Consider the following 16,594-nt stretch of genomic DNA (forward strand, 5'->3'; position numbering starts at 1 on the left):
TTTTTCTAGAGAGAGAGAGAGTGCAAAAAATACATTTTCTTAGAAGGCCCTCCAAATGACCTCCGAAATTCTCTAATGGGAGACCACTTCATTAAAATACCTATTAGTCAAACTACAAGGAAAGTTGGGGAAGCATTCTATGTATATTGGTCCATTGGACTGGCTTCCTTGGAGGATACTAATAGTCTGATCATTAAGGTTCTTATGCCTAGTGTCCAGCAATGCCCCTATACATGAAACATTGAGCCCTTTACGAAAGAGAGATATAATACCTACACCTATATACCCTATATGGACAAACTGGTGGTTTCTCTTCAAAGCCTTCTCTCTACACTTAGCTAGCTCTTCAAACAGATGGATTATGTGGTCGTCATTATCACTATCCTTGATTGTGAGTTTACCATGGGTTTCATGGTACAAAGTGTTTGCAGACAAAGAAAAAATCTTGTTGTGCTTATATACCTGTGCAGTGGTCACTTTGGGTAAACTCCATCTCGCCTGAGGAATTTGTTCCTCAATCTCTATGCTGTCTGTGATTAGTTTCTTGAAGGAAGAGATAATCATCGCCATGGCTGATAAAAGGTGGAACATAAGAAATTTCTCCTTAGGTGTAACTTTGTAGCCAAGCAGGGATTGGATTCCTTAAAGTAAGCTCCTGAAACGTCTACGTCTTAGTGGCACCTTGTGCGAGCGACTACGATGGATTGCTTGAACGGCTCCAATTATGAATGCTTAGGCTTCAGATATTAGTTACTTGGTGTTTGGAGAAACTCTTAAAACTTTTATGCAACATGGGAGATAACTGGCGCTGATACCAATTAGGGACAGGATCATAAAGCTGCTGGTCTGCACATTGATGAAAACATTTCAATTGCTCAAATTCCTTCATCAATGAGGTCATTGACTTGGAGTGTGCTCAAAAATTACAAAAAATAGAAACTCAACAAAACTTTATTAAAAAATACCAAAAAAATTCTTTTTAAAAAAATCAACAACCTCACAAAAAAATTCATTAAAAAAAGCAAAACTTGACCAGTTAAGTCATAAAAAAGAATTGTAGAATTCGTAAAACACTCCAAAAAATCTTTAAAAAATTAAAAAAAACTTCACAAAAAATTTCCAAAAATTGTAAATATTCATAAAAATATCAAAAAAATTTAGAAAATACAAAATTTCATTAAAAATAATAAAAATAAAAGGCGAGGAGTCGAAAAAGGAAAAAAGGCAAAAAAATTACCAAAAATTCACCTTGCAAGCAAAAAATCCCCGAGAAATTCATAAGACGAGAAAACGAGACGAAGAAACAAAAAAAGCGAGAAAGACCGAAGCGAGCCATGAGCCGCAAAATTTTCGAATTTTGTCAAAAGCGAGAGAAAACAAAATCGCGAACCACTAAGATATTGAGGTTGCGCTGAAAGCCGAACGGCTAGGATACGTTCACACAAAACTGAGTTTGAAATTGAATTTCAAGTAAAATTTGGCCGTTAGGGCATTGTTCACGTGCAAAAATTGCAATTCAGGGTTGCGAATAGAAAATTTTGCTGGAAATTGGTGAATCAAGTTTGATCTAGAGCCAGGGAAACCCCTTGGGAAGTGGACTTTTCTGGCCAAGAACATCACTGTTCTAGCCCAGTTTTGGACAATATTCCCACAGTTCAGTCAAAGAACGCCGGAGGCTAGAAGAAATTGTGCAAACCAAAAATTGTCCCATATTTTCATCATTTCAAAGATCGTAGCCAAGTCTAAAGCATTCGAGCTAGAGTCAATCAACTCTTGAGCAATCAACTGCCAAAATTGCTTTTCCATAGGGAGTATTCTCAACCTGAGCATGATAAATTATGATAATCAATACCAAGATCTACTAAGAGACAGTTTTTACAGAGCAAGCCAATATGGAGTCAAGTCGAGCCAAGAATTCAAGCGGACTAGAGCTAGCCATTAATAGTGACACCACACAGGCACAAGTAGATACCTAATGAGTAGCAAAAGCAACACAGGAGCCAAGATCTTATTGAGTAGAGTAAAGCCATATTCAAAGAACTCCTAGATGTTCATAGACTTCAGTGGAACCAGGCATTGCAAGCTCAAAGATGAAGTGCATATAGAAGTTCAAAACTTTTACCCAAGTGGTTATTCAGATATTTGCACAATCCAGCGAGCCATACAATTGGTGCATATGCAATCAGGATCATTGTACATGGATTACAATGGTCAAATCTACAATTGAGAGCCAAAAATGGAAGATCCAACAAATCAACCAATACAAGCCACTCTAATCGAAGAACCAAGTCAAAAGCAGTATAAAGGTCCAGACGGATCACTCTATAGCTTGATGCTCAGTGTTCTAAAAAAAGAAGTTGACAAATTGGCCAACATAGAAGCAGAAATCCCTCTGTAAGAGCTTGACATGACAGAGCCAGTTGACATACCACTAGTCATGGCGTATTGCTCAGATTGTGGAAAAAAAGTGGACATATTTTTTAAGATTGTCCAAGAAATCCAGACAACAGGGACGTATAAACTGCCAAGCAGGATACATAGCAAATTGGAAATGCAAATCTCGATGTAAGTGCACCTAACTCATCACTTTTAGTGCAATCAAATGATTTTACATTACCATTAGAAGCACCAGTAAAATCATTAAAGTTCAAAATCAACATAAAGATGCACAGGCACATGGAAAGCTTAAAATTAATTCTTTGAACAACAAATTCTTATGTGAATTTGGTCAAAGTGTCCCGATACCACAAAGTGTTGAAAAGATTGTTAGGTTTACAAATGATTCTGCATCCACCTCCACAAGTGTGCAATCATTCACGAGTCTAAGGGACACCAGAATGTTGTTAGAATTGTATGGCACCCATAACTCATATGCACACTATGTAGACCAAAAAGGAAAACTGTACAAAAAGGCTCAACTAGTGTTTGAATGGCCCACATACCAGCTCATAGAAGTGTGCCCAGTGATAGATGGGGAAGGATGGTTCATTTTAGAGGATAGAATCTATTATAGCTAATCCTATCTAGAGCTAAATGTCATTACCCAAGTGAACCCAAAAATCTGTTCGGAGCCAAACTCTCCTCCATTGAAAATCAAGATTCGACGTTGTGACCAGACAAGCATCTACTTTGACCAGAACAGCCATAGATATAGATGAGAGTCTAATCTATGATTCCTTGGGTCTTAAAACCACAAAAGCTCATATCATAGGAGACCCATGGGATAGACAATATCAGGGAAAAGATGATTCTATCTACAACTTAACTTGGGGAATGATTTTTCATGTTGCACGGAGATACATAGGAAACTATGAAGAAGGTTTATAGATGCCAAACATCAACAATGCTACCCAAAGTGTGCCTTCATAGTCTCAAAAGGTGAGACTAAACCAAAGCCAAACAGTTTTAAACTCTCATAACGAAGCATGCTATAGTGATCACCCTAGGAAGGGGGGAGCTGTAATGGCCACTTCTTTGTTTAGCTTTGCATGGCATGTGTAATCCCCCTTGGGTTTTTTTTTGAATGTCTAGGCTCCACGTATATGAGCCATCTCTCATGCGGGGCACCGAAGGCACTGTCTGTGTTCCCAACGTCCCTCTCAAAAAGCTTAGGCCCTTACGGGCGCTTGACCAAACCCCTATGGGGTGGCACATCAGCAACTAAATTGGGCCCCACTGTCGCTGTCAACGGTCGCATCTGAACTCCCCTATGACCTGCCCATAATGACTCATGGAATTCTTTAAGTACTTGGAGTTGTGCTACCCTATCACAAACCACTCGTTGAGGGGTTCCTCTTCGCTTATTTGGATGTTTCCATAAAAGCCCATTCTGTAAGAAAGACCCATAATCCTTCTTACAATTTGCTTAAATTCTTGTTTGGTCCAGTCCTCCTGCTTCTCTAGTGCACTCAAATATTTCCCAATTAGTAACCATCTTACGATTCGCTTAAATTCTTGTTTGGTCCAGTCCTCCTGCTTCTCTAGTGTACTCAAATATTTCCCAATCACCTTCATATTTATCCTTTATGAAAGACTGTAATGCAAAAACCATGCTTTTACATTCTACGTTCAGTTTTGAAGAGGTAAAGAACCTCAAGCCCACGTCTTCATTTTCCAAAATCATAGTCTCCTCATCCTCAAATCTGTTCGTGGACAGCATATCAGCTATCGGATTATCCCTACCTGCAATGTGATGAAACTTAGGATTTAATGACTTTATATATGAATCCAACGTAGCATAGCTATATCTAGTGTAGAAAAACTTGTAATCATCCCAAGTAACGGCAAGAAATTTATCTCCACTATTACAAAAGCACCAATAAATTACTCATTGTCACACCTTAGGGCAGTTGCTACGCCCCAAAGTTCCCTTTTTACTTGCAGATATGCTCTCTGCTGAACACTTAATACTTTAGCACCAAATCTGATAGCATACTTTTCCGATGCTCGTCATCTTGCCCAATAGCACACCCAATACCTGTGGGACTCATGTCAAATGTAACAATGATTGGTTTTTTGCTTTTGTAGTCTGCTTTCCTTAATGTAGGAATCTTTTTAGTTTAACACTAGGTTGGTAGCCTAACAGGACATAAGTGTCCTTTCAGGGTCTTGAAAAAAACCTCCAAAACCATAGTAGATCCACTCATTTTGTAAAATCCTTTCATGAGGTTACAGTTCAAGGCCTACTACACATGGAAAAAATAAGAAACTTGTAAAATTTTTCATATTTTGGTCACACCAAGCCTCCAAAGTTGATGGACCAGTACATTTTCATCAAAACAGTCATTTCTTACGTTTTGTTGCATAAAAATAAGATTAGGGATTTTTGTAGGACTTGAGATAAATTCCCTAGTTAACTTCAATGGGTTGGTGATCAGAACATATGATTGCTTCTCACTCACCATTTTTTGTTTTGCCAAAAGAAATAGGTACAAAAAGGTTGAATTTTTACCATTCTACAAACCTATCATCATAGTTTCTATAGACACGCTCAATACAAATAATATATGCATGTTTTCTTAGTTCCCTATTGTCCTTTAGGTTCATAAGGAGCCATGGAGCATGTGAAAAGAATAATACGTCTCTTACCAAGGGGAATCCTGGGGACAAAGATGAAGTGCTAAATACAGCAAACATGAAAAAACTGGGTTCAACATTATGAGTTGTAGAATCCCATAGAAACTATTCAATATCTAGCCAAATTTGATCCTTATGACTAGATATGGTTACTACCTACAAAATGCATGTAGTTTTCACAAGAAACTAACAATATTGAAAAAGCTATACTTGATATACTAGAATGTTTCGTTTTCTTCTATAATTGAAAAAATCAACCATCGTTGTCTACTATGCAAAATAGGGTATTAGGTGCCCCAAAACTCAAGGAATATTAGCTTTATGTTACAATATGCAACATAAAAAATCAAAACTGCATTTGGATATCATGAAAGCCATCAAAAAAATCATAGAAGAGCTAAAATTGGCTTAAAAACAGGATTTGACAATTTTTGTAATTTGGTCATAACTTACAACTTTAACATTTATTTCTCGCTAGAAGCATCAGGACATGTTGAGGACTACTAAAGACAGTTCTCTAGCATTATAGACCTCACAAACATGAATTCTAGAGTGGTATAGTTGCAAAAAGTTGAAAAAAGCCAAAAACAGAACCCGTTTTTTCACACAGTTTAGGTGGTGAAATGTTGTGCAAGGACAAGGTTAAAGATGGAATTGATATTCCAAAAAAATGTCGAGTTTTTTTCAGCTCATGAGACAAATTTCTAGACAGATATCACCTCAAAATCCATTATGAAACTCTTGACATAATTGAAGGAAAATGGTCACTTAACAGGACATAAAAGTGTCCCATTACCAACCTAGTGTTAATTAAGAATAGTCTTCGAGTGTTCTTCTTTCCAAACAAATTTTTGTCCCTTCCTTATCAATTGATATAACACCTCTGCAACATGTGAATTAAGGGGTAACCATATCAAGTAAAATACACATGCACCTAAAAATATTCACACTTTTGTAATTGAATTGCATGTCTCTTTCATCTTTTGAATAGCATCCACTTTCACAGGGTTGGGTCTTCTACCAGATTGTCCACATAAGTGTCCCACAATCAAGACTTCCTTTACCCCAAACATAGACTTTTGTCCTGAGAGTGTAAGGTTGACCTCTTCAAGCCTTGATAATATCCTGTCACAATCAACAATATGGTTAGCCACAAATTGTCTGCACCCCTCTTATCTTTGGCTTCATCTTTTTCACCCTCTTCACACCCTTTTATCGGCACGTCATCAATAAAAGGCATGATACTCTGAGGAGGGTGCAATTTTTGAGCGAGCAATTTTTGGCAAGCGCTTTTTAAGAATCGGGCGAGCGGATTCCCAAAAGATGGGATAATCTACATCTCTCTCTCTCTCTCTCTCTCTCTCTCTCTCTCTCTCTCTCTCTCTCTCTCTCTCTCTCCCTTCAACTAAAATTTGATTGTAGGTTCACGGCCAACTTACATTCAAACAAAAACCACCATGGATGCATTCAATACACTATTGATAAGACAAACATAAGTTCCTTACACACAATTATGGTCTATTCATATAGCAAACCCCAAATCTATGTGTTCCATTGCATCAAAAGTAAATACATAGGGGGGGGGGGGGGATACATCATGGGTGAGGTGGATGAAAGAAGGGTGGTGGGGGGCCATATGCTCCGGGAGGAAACAAAGGTCGTGCCAATGGAGGCAGTGCACTAAATGGTGGGGGAACTCCTCCAAATGGTAGAGGGTATGAACGATATGTGGGGGGGGGCTGTAGGTAGTGAAATATGCAATGGATCAAATCCGGGCGGGGCCTCAGATTTGGAGGCAATGAATGCATCTGGGAGATGGTCTAGTTGCACGCCATGCCAAAACGGGGGTCGTGAAAGTAGTATACGGAGCTGCTACTACCCCGCCCTGACTGTTGAGTGGTGTTGGCAAAGGTGGCTCCAGCAAATGAAGCTGCTCTGTCACCTGCTTTGGATGCTTAGTTACCTGAGCTCTATCACTCTTACAAAACATCAATGATGAGCCTAACTCAAAAGGTAGGCATTGAGCTGGCTCTAGACAAGCACTGAAAACTAACCAATCCTTCTCACAACTGATGCAATGTATGCGTAGTAGTAAACATTGTGCTGCCAATGTCCCCACTCCTGCAAAACAATCCAACACAGCCATGTTTGTGAAGGTACCTAGTAGCCATCTACAAAACAACAGAAATCTTTAGATTTGTTATACCTCTGATTTTATAGGAACATGAAGAAAAAACATTCAGTAAGTTTCTAGCACCTGGCAAATGCTGGTCTCCTCTCAACACCTCTACGATAAGGCGTACCCATACGATCAAGCGTCCACTGTGTGGAATCTGTACCTAGTAGCTTCTCCCACAACATGTCGTCATCTGCAAAGAAGCCATGTACATTTGCTGCAATCTCTCCATCCGCTCGATCATACCTCAGAAGCCAACACCCACCGGTTCTAGGGGGTGAAAAAATGATTAGCAACAAAGTGCCAACCTATGAATAACAGTAGAATGTTGATATTTTGAAATGCGAACATAAAGATACTATTCAATATCAAAAAAAAAAAACATACCCCCTCTACATAGTCCTGAACAGTCGTGCAACTAAACTCAGGCGTTGTTTGTACAATATCCTCAACAACTGAAAATGAGCTCCCTCTGCCTTCAAAGTGAAAATGGACAGATGTTCTGCATGACATGTCTCCAAAACCATGCCATCAACCAAAAGAAACTCAGTTGCCAGAAGGAATGCAGCATCCACAAGCTCACTATCCCATTGGTTCCATAAATGAACCCCACCCGTGCTAGCTGCATGTGGCCTAGTGTGTAAGGGAAAGGCCATGCACATCAAACGTACACCACCCAATCTCAAGCTGGGGTTCATTTGCCTTGTTTCTGCTAGAGAGCCCAAGAATATACGTAGTGAGTGCATAGAACTGCATGTAATCTTTGTTAGCACTAAAATTGTGGACATAATTTTGAAGGTAAATTAGCGTGGCTTACCTGTCATTGCACAACACATCTGTAATAGCTTTTGCCAAGCACTTGAGACTAGCATGCACTGCAAGGTGGCATGGCTCTAAATGCATATCTGTATGCTCAACATAAGATCAAATATATCTTTCAAGCAATGCTAAAGAGAACAACACAACATTAACCATTTTCATGTACCTGAGGGTTTTCTCTGACCACTCTGGACATGTCTGATAGGTCCTTTGTAGCCCTCCCCTGCCAGGTGATGGTGAACATGGAGGGGACTCCTGGCTGCCCCCTACTGGTCTTAGAGTGAAGGAAAGTGTCAGTACACTGTGGCTCATAGCACCAAGGCTATGAGCACTATCGCTAACTTCTACAGAATACTTCTCAACCACATACTTGCTCTCACTATCATTGGAAGCAACAACTCTCTTCTTTCTCTTCCCATGTTGCCGTTCAGCCAATGGTGCTTGCGGGGGCGATGTGGAGCCAATCTTTGGGTCTTTCTTTGAGTCCTGTTTCTTTTTGTTCGGTTTCTTTGTTGTGTTTGGAGATAGTGCATCCTCTATCACAACGGCTTTCTTTCATGAAGCAGTATACTCCGCTATTAATTAAAAAAGAACAGTTATTGTGCCCATGTTGTATTGCTGCATGGCAAAGGTAAAAACTACATAGTATGATACCTATGTATATCACTTCCTCTTTGGGTGGGTACTCCTTGTCCAAGTAATCTAGCCACCAAGGACACTTGAGCCACGCTCCCTTTGGCCGCAAGTCGTCTATCCACGCGTCAGGATATAAGCCGGTCTCCTCTCTCTCCGACCTGCACCATGCATCATTGGGGTGCTCGGGAATGGAGAAGACAAGAGCATCTCTCCACCATCTACCAGACATACCACAATGTTTTGAGCCACCAAGAACAATATTAGTGTATCCGACTATATTCTTAATGTGTCAATCAAAGATGTCAAACCTGTACAACATGCGTCTTGCCGTGCAAGCAAAGTGGGGTTGCTCTTCGGGATCTTGTATGGACTTGATCCATGCACTCCACTTCTTGAAGGCTTTGTCAAAGTGGTTCTATTTGTATGTCTGTAATGTGTGTGCAAGTGTGCAACCATGCCTCTCTTCAGCCTTGTCGTGTTGGATAGCAACATGATGATTCTCGCCCTCCATTTTCTCGGCCATCTCAAGCACTCTCCTGCAGCAAATAATAGGTCACATGATAGATTATCAACAAATTGATTCGAGAACATAATCACTTGATCTAACCTTTGCAATTGCCACCAATACACGTGATATCAAAGCCACTGGATCCATGCCTTCTCCGTCAACCCTATGCCATTCTCCTTCAAGGATGCATCACCACCTTGGAGAAAATCAATAAAGCGGCACTTCCTAGCAAAGGAAAAGCGAGACTTATTTTTCATTGCGACATAATCAAAAGAGAAAGATATCAAAAAATTTAAATGACATTTACTTACTCTTTTGGGCTAATGTGTGCACGCGCAACCTCTGCCACTCTCGAGGGTGTCATTTTGGTGGTCTTCTCGCCCCAACCTATAAATAATATACATTTTTTGAAAAAATCGTTGCCAATCTCTGGATTTGGAATGGTTGCTATCTCAAGCCCTTTGCACGTGAAATATTGATATGTTTGAGATAGCACTAGATTGATGCTTTCCTCGTATACGTCAAGTGCCAACTCGTAGTCAAAACTCCCTTTTGATGGAAGCCCTTCCGTTTTACTACTATACATAGCATTTTTCCAAGGACACGATCAAAATACACATAATAAGAATTCACAGTCAAAACATATTCTCATTTAGCATTGGTTTCAAGCATACCTTCCAAATGAGTTGCGCAAGGACAACCATTGGCAATTTTAGCCACTTTGATTTTTTTGGACCCCTAAAATTCAAAGCCCTTTCTACTGTCAGATGTGCTCTTTTCGAAAATTTATGCAGGAGTGAAGTAGGGTCCACCAACCCTAGCTTTGTCATCATGAATATATCATGCGCAATTGTGTGAGGCACTGAAAACCTTGTGGCACTGTTTAACACTCGAATGTAATTCACATTGTCAAAAAAATAAGATACATTTACATTCGCAAAAAACAATTGGACCTACCTATTGATCATTCCTAAAACCAATAGAAACTCTACTGTCTCATGGGGTTGAAAATCAACAAGAGCGCACTCCACCTTTGGTGCCTTCTCAATTGGGATGACGTTCTCATTCATCCATCGCATCCATGCCTCCAATCTATGATTTCCATCCCAAACCACAAAGTACCTCTCCACCATGTGACTAAGCTCGGGGATTAGACGAAGCTCTTCATCCAAATCATATGACATTGCAAGATCTCTCGAAGTGTGACCACGATGAGAAAATTGTTTATGATCATCCCCAGGAATCCGTTCACTAACAATAAATCTTGCCATGGTTGGTCGGTAGCCTTTGTTTACAATGGAGAGTTGCAAATCCACCACATGGTCATCATGCGTGCGGATGGCGGGGTTAAAAGAAGTCAATATAGAGGCAAGCGTGGAAGTTTGCCATTGTATGGAGCTCTATGAGAATCCACCCAGCCCAAAGAAATATGCTTGTCGACCATATTTTCAAACGCTTCATCTCTTACATCTTCAGTTGTGGTCGCAGTTTCCACACGATGACTCAATCCTCCACTTGATTATGTTGTTCCATCCACACCGATTATGATGGACGCAATCCAATCTAGAGAACTTAAGGCTTGAGATTGTTCGCTCTCTTGAGTGCATCGCGGAGGGACCTCTTGCGACGTAGTAACATAAACCTCATCCACGGGACCATTATTTTTGGATTGATTTCTTGTTCTCATACTTGGGCTAAAGAATTAGAGAAGATAGATATAAGTATGGCTTATGAGAAATTATAGCTAAGAGCTTGAGAAAGAAAAGTGAGCAAAAGAGAACTTCACAGAAATCTCTGCAATATAAGAAAGTAGAGATGAGGAAAGAGAGAGAAATGAAAAGAGTTGAGAGAAATGAAAAGAGCTTCTAAATGCTCTTTATAAAGGTTTTCATTTTATTAATTAAATTTAATTTTTTATTTAATTTTAATTGAAATGTGTGTGTGTGAGAGAGGTGGGTGAGGTTGTGTGTGTGTGTGTTATGGATGCGTGTGTGTGTGTGCGCGCACGTGTGTGTGTGTGTGTGTGTGCATGTGTGTGTGTGCATGTGTGTGTGTCTTTGTGTGTGCATGTGTGTGTGTCTGTGTGTGTGCATGTGTGTGCGTGTGTGACAGACACAACATGCACACATACACGCGCACCAGTGTTGACTTGTGTGTGCCACACACAACATGCACACACACACGTCAGCACGTATGTGTGTATGTGTACACACGCACACGCTAGCACGTGTGTGTGTGTGGCCGCGTGATCCACGTGGCCACGAAGCGGCCACGTGGTCCGCCTCGTGGACACGTGGGTTTGCCACGTGTACCGTCGATAGCCGATGATACACGTGGCATGCCACGTGGCCATGCGGACTGCCACATAGACAACACGAAGGCCACATGGCATGCCACGTGTACCACCGTTGGGTGATAGTACATGTGGCACGCCATGTGGTGCCTTACACTCACGTGTAGCGTCATTGGGCGACAGTACACATGGCACGCTAAGGCACCACGTGGCGTGCCACGTGCTATCACCCAATGGTGGTACATGTGGCACGTCATGTGGCCTTCGTGATGTCTATGTGGCAGTCCGTGTGACCACATGGCATGCCACGTGTATCGTGGCTGACGACGGTACACGTGGCAAACCCACATGGCCACGAGGCGGCCTGCGTGGCCACTCCATGGCCATGTGGATTGTTGCTAGTCACACGTTGGCCAGGGGCGGACACAGGCTTCCACGTGGGGGCGTGGACGTCCATGGCCAACTTTGAAGCGTTGGCCATGTCCCCCGTCCCCCAATAGCCCGTACACATGCCCCCTAGGGTAGCCCTCGCACACACACACCCGCCCCTTCTTGCTAGCGCCCGCACACACGTCCCCATCCCTAGTAGCCCCCGCACACCCGCCCCCCCTTCCTCGCCGCCCACATACACTGGCACGGGCCCGTGTGTTGGTGGGGGCGGGGTGTGCTGTCGGCCGCATGCCCCCGCCTCCCAGTATCCCGCCCACAAGTCCTTGCCTCCCTGTAGCCGCCCACATACGTTGCCCCCCACCCTGCTTGGCTGCCCACATACACCAGGCCCACCCCCCCTCGACCAACAACACTTCTTGCCCCCCACCAGCACACCCACCCCCCCCCCCCCTACGGTCGCCAACACACTCGACTGCCCAAAGTTCCCCCGTACACACAAACCTTCAAAAGAAATTTTTTTCAAAGAATTGAATTTTTTCTTTTATCCATTGCATTAGACTAGCATTCACATGCTCACACAGTCACACAGTCACACACAAATATTTTTTTTATTAAATATTTTGTATATTTTTTGAGTAAATTTATTAAAATAATAAAATATTAATAAATTTAAATTTATAACGGTTATATTATTAGACATGAGTATAGAAACAATTTGTTAGTTTATATAATGTGATCTTGTGTTATTTGTTTAACTTATTATTATGGCTTGCTCTTTATTTTTCTTGGGTAAAGAGCTTTCTTATCCTTTTTATAATGGTAAATTTATAATATCTGAATCATTCCTTTTAGAATTAATTTCTCCAATGCAACTTACAACTTTAGATGCAGTCATCAAAGTTGGTGATATTGAAATGAATTTGCCTCGTGAAAGGACGCTCAACAATTTGGGTGAATTCATCTATGTTCTGGATGAACAGCTTTCACATAAATACAAAGTCAACGTATCCCATCAAACACAATATGCAGGCTCACCCAGCACGACTCCCATTGCCATTGTGGATAGTCCATCAGAGGTGCAATTCGCTCAAAAGGAGTTAATAGACCTATGTACCCCGCCTCAAGTTTTGCTCCCAAATAGCTTCAAAAGTACAAGGCAAAAACTCCTACACGCCGAAAAGAAGGGTACATTGATAAATCTTTTAATGCAAATACAACAAGTGGAACAAGTTACAGAGATTCCAAGGTCTTACAATGGTGATCTTGTTTTAGAATTTCCACCGACCATGGGAAAGTTGCACCATATGGATGCAATGGAGCATAAGTATGATCCTCATTTGTGGTCGAAGCCACAAACATCCAATATAGTTTTTCCAGATGTAGTGCATCTTAGTCATTGCATAGGATCTCTCAAGTGCATGAATGAACAATGTGCCCACTTGGTTAATTATCATATTCCCAATACAAGTCGTTTCAACGGGTACATACAAAAAGCAACTGCACCTGGACAATATTGTAAGATTGGAGATAAGAGCCTTACATGCCACTTTTGTAAGGCAATTGCTTTCTGTAGTGCAGCATGTGATTGTATAATATACTATGTCATGCCATCCGATGAGACCGCCACTAGAGTCATGATTCATCGTGGCACACATAGACACGATGTGTGCAGTGGCACATCCAAAACACTAATGGACAACACCAAGGTGTGATGGTGCCAAGGGTTTTGACAGTTGACCCACACGCAGGAGCCAGGAAGGTTCAAATGTATTTGGCAAAAGAAATTATAAGTACAACACTTATTTGCAACAACACCAACGAAGGAATTTTAGGCGAGCAATAGCTATTTGCAATCGCTCAGGAGTTGGGGCCATTGGTGCAAGATAATTGGTATGAGCATATCCTACATTCTTATCTCGATGCAAAACTCTATGCTAAATTATTTTTGCTCTAAACACTTTGAACATTGTTAGGTTTTGAAGGTCAGTATCTAGTTTACAAAGAGGGGTTGACAAAGAATCTTTCAGCATTGATCCACTCCTAAAGTTGAAGCGAGACTGCACATATGAATTTTTCCGGAAGCCGGTTTCCTGGTCAAGATACGAAGGGGGAGAAATGTTATGTCTTCAAAATATCCACAATTGGTCCAGCATCCAGTGTGGACCTAGTAAACCGAATGAGACAAGATTGGGATGGCGATCTTCGATGTGCGTGGATCATGTTTGATCACACCAGAGTACTTTTTCTACTATTTTCCACTAGCTCTAACCTAACCTATAACCTAAACCTAACCTAACCTAACTTATAACCTAAACCTTACATATAACCTAACCTAACTGAAGTCCGTTTGCGTTTTTTGAAGTATAAGAGTCATCTTTGAAGTCTGTTTGCATTTTTTCGACCATTAATTTGCCGCTACCTCTAACCTAACCTATAGCCTAAACATAACCTAACCTAACATAACCTACAACCCTCAACCTAACCTGTAGGCTAGCCTAAACAAATTTTGTTTGCGTTTTTTGAAGTACACGAGTCATCTTCAAAATCCGTTTGCGTCTTTTCTACTATTTGCCGCTACCTCTAACCTAACCTATAATCTAACATAACCTATAACCTAAACCTAACCTAACCTAACATATAACATAAACCTAACCTATAACCAAACATAACCGAAGTCTGATTGCGTTTTTTGAAGTACACGAGTCATCTTCGAAGTCCGTTTGCGTTTTTTTTACTATTTAATTTGTCGCTAGCTCTAACCTAACCTATAATCTAACGTAACCTATAACCTAAATATAAGCTAACCTAACATAATCTAAAACCTAAACCTAACCTATAATCTAACCTAATCGAGTTCATTTGTGATTTTTTAAGTACATACGTACACTAGTCACCTCAAAGTCCGTTTGCATTTTTTCTACTGTTAATTTGTCGCTAGCCCTAACTTAACATATAATCTAACGTAACCTATAACCTAAACCTAACCTTTAACATAAACCTAGTTTAGCATAACCTATAACCTAACCTAATTGAAGTCCGTTTTTTGTGTTTTTTTCGAACCAAACCTATAACTTAAACATGAATTAACTTAACATATAACATAACCTAACTTTTTACGTACAACCTGTAACCTAACTTATAACTTAATTTAACCTATAAATTAAACATAACCTATAAGCTAATCTAACCTAGAATAATTAACGTCCTATAACCTAACCTAACCTATTAGTTAACCTAACCTAACATAGCCTAACATATAACCTAACTTATAACTTAACATATAACCTATATCCTAACCTAACCTACATATAATCTAAACTACCTAACCGAAACCTATAACCTAAACCTCATCAATCGCATGATTTCAAAAACGACATAATTCAAAATGAATTTTTTTCAAAACAAGAGTTTTTCATAAACCAAAACGAAATTTTTTCACAATTCAAAATGAAATTTTACAACACAAACCATAATTTCAAATCAATTTTTTTTCAAAGCATTATTTCAAAACAAAATGACATATTTAAAACATTGAAAGTTTAAAGCATGAATTTTTCTTTTGTCAATATACAAATTAATTTAAATTATTTTAATATACATTAAAAGTTCGAGCACTCACATGCGGCCTATTTGAGAAAGAAAGGGTGTTGTAAACGTCCTTGAACCTGCAAAAATGCACACACACGTGCGCACACACACACACACACACACACACACACACACACACAATGTTAAATCCTAAACCCTAAACCTACAAGCAAACTTGAAAACAGTCTCACTTTGGTGCTATGGAGTAGTCCACAAGCAAGACCAGACTCATTAGCATCTATATACATGCTCTTTTCCTTGTAGGTGAAGTAGATTCTCGTTGCAGGGAACTTCATGTTGGCATCCATGCGGTTGAACCACGGTGCCCCTAGGATAACATCCTCATGTTGGAGAGGAGAGATGAAAATTTCTTCTTTGTCAATGTAGCTTTAGACATGAAGCCTCAACTTCCCAATCAAGGGAGTAACAGAGGCTTGTTGTCCCTTGAAAGCTCCATCAACAGTTACAGTATCTCCCATCTCGAAGCTTGAATGCCTAACTTAGTGGCCAACTCCGTTGATATAAAGTTGTGAGTAGAGCCAGGTCAAACAAGATGAAGGCAGAGTATTACAAAACATGACAATAGTTGAGGACCGGATTTACTTAGAGCTAGTCCCCCCTCCAAAAGATAGTACAAGTAAGTACTCCAGACTCTACACCTTGTCCAGGAATCATGCTAGAGAATGATCCCTAACCTCATATTTAAAGGCCCTAGGCCCCAAAAGCAGTTTACAGTAAAAATCCTTCAAACTCAAAATCACCTAGTCCTGTGCTCAAAGATGTGTCTTCCCCTTTGTAACCACTACGATAAAGTCAAACTCCAGCAATATGATGAATCATCTTACAACTCGTCTGGTGTTGCATGGTTTGTTGACAAGGTATAAAAGGGCTTGATGGTCTGTGAAGAACACAAACTTATTTGCAAGGAGATAATGTCAAAATTTCTTAACGACATAAATGAGCTCAATGCGATGGTCATCATCCCCTCATTTTGGAGATAAGTCCATAGGGATATCATTGATAAAGAGCTCAGTTTCTGCGTACATGATTTTTGTCAAAGAGTCTCTAAAAGATCCTAATGTTTCATCAAATCTAAATGGCAAGAATC

The 16,594-nt window shown here is 40.3% G+C and overlaps 1 pseudogene; it reads right to left on the reverse strand.

Annotated features, from left to right (window-relative positions):
• Positions 1-3,616: 3,616 nt before the first annotated feature.
• LOC147427126 (uncharacterized) overlaps positions 3,617-16,594 on the reverse strand; it is a 62,252-nt pseudogene continuing 49,274 nt past the window's right edge.

This window comes from Adiantum capillus-veneris, chromosome 24, assembly GCF_014529385.1.
Source record: "Adiantum capillus-veneris isolate H3 chromosome 24, ASM1452938v2, whole genome shotgun sequence".
Classification (NCBI taxonomy): domain Eukaryota; kingdom Viridiplantae; phylum Streptophyta; class Polypodiopsida; order Polypodiales; family Pteridaceae; genus Adiantum; species Adiantum capillus-veneris.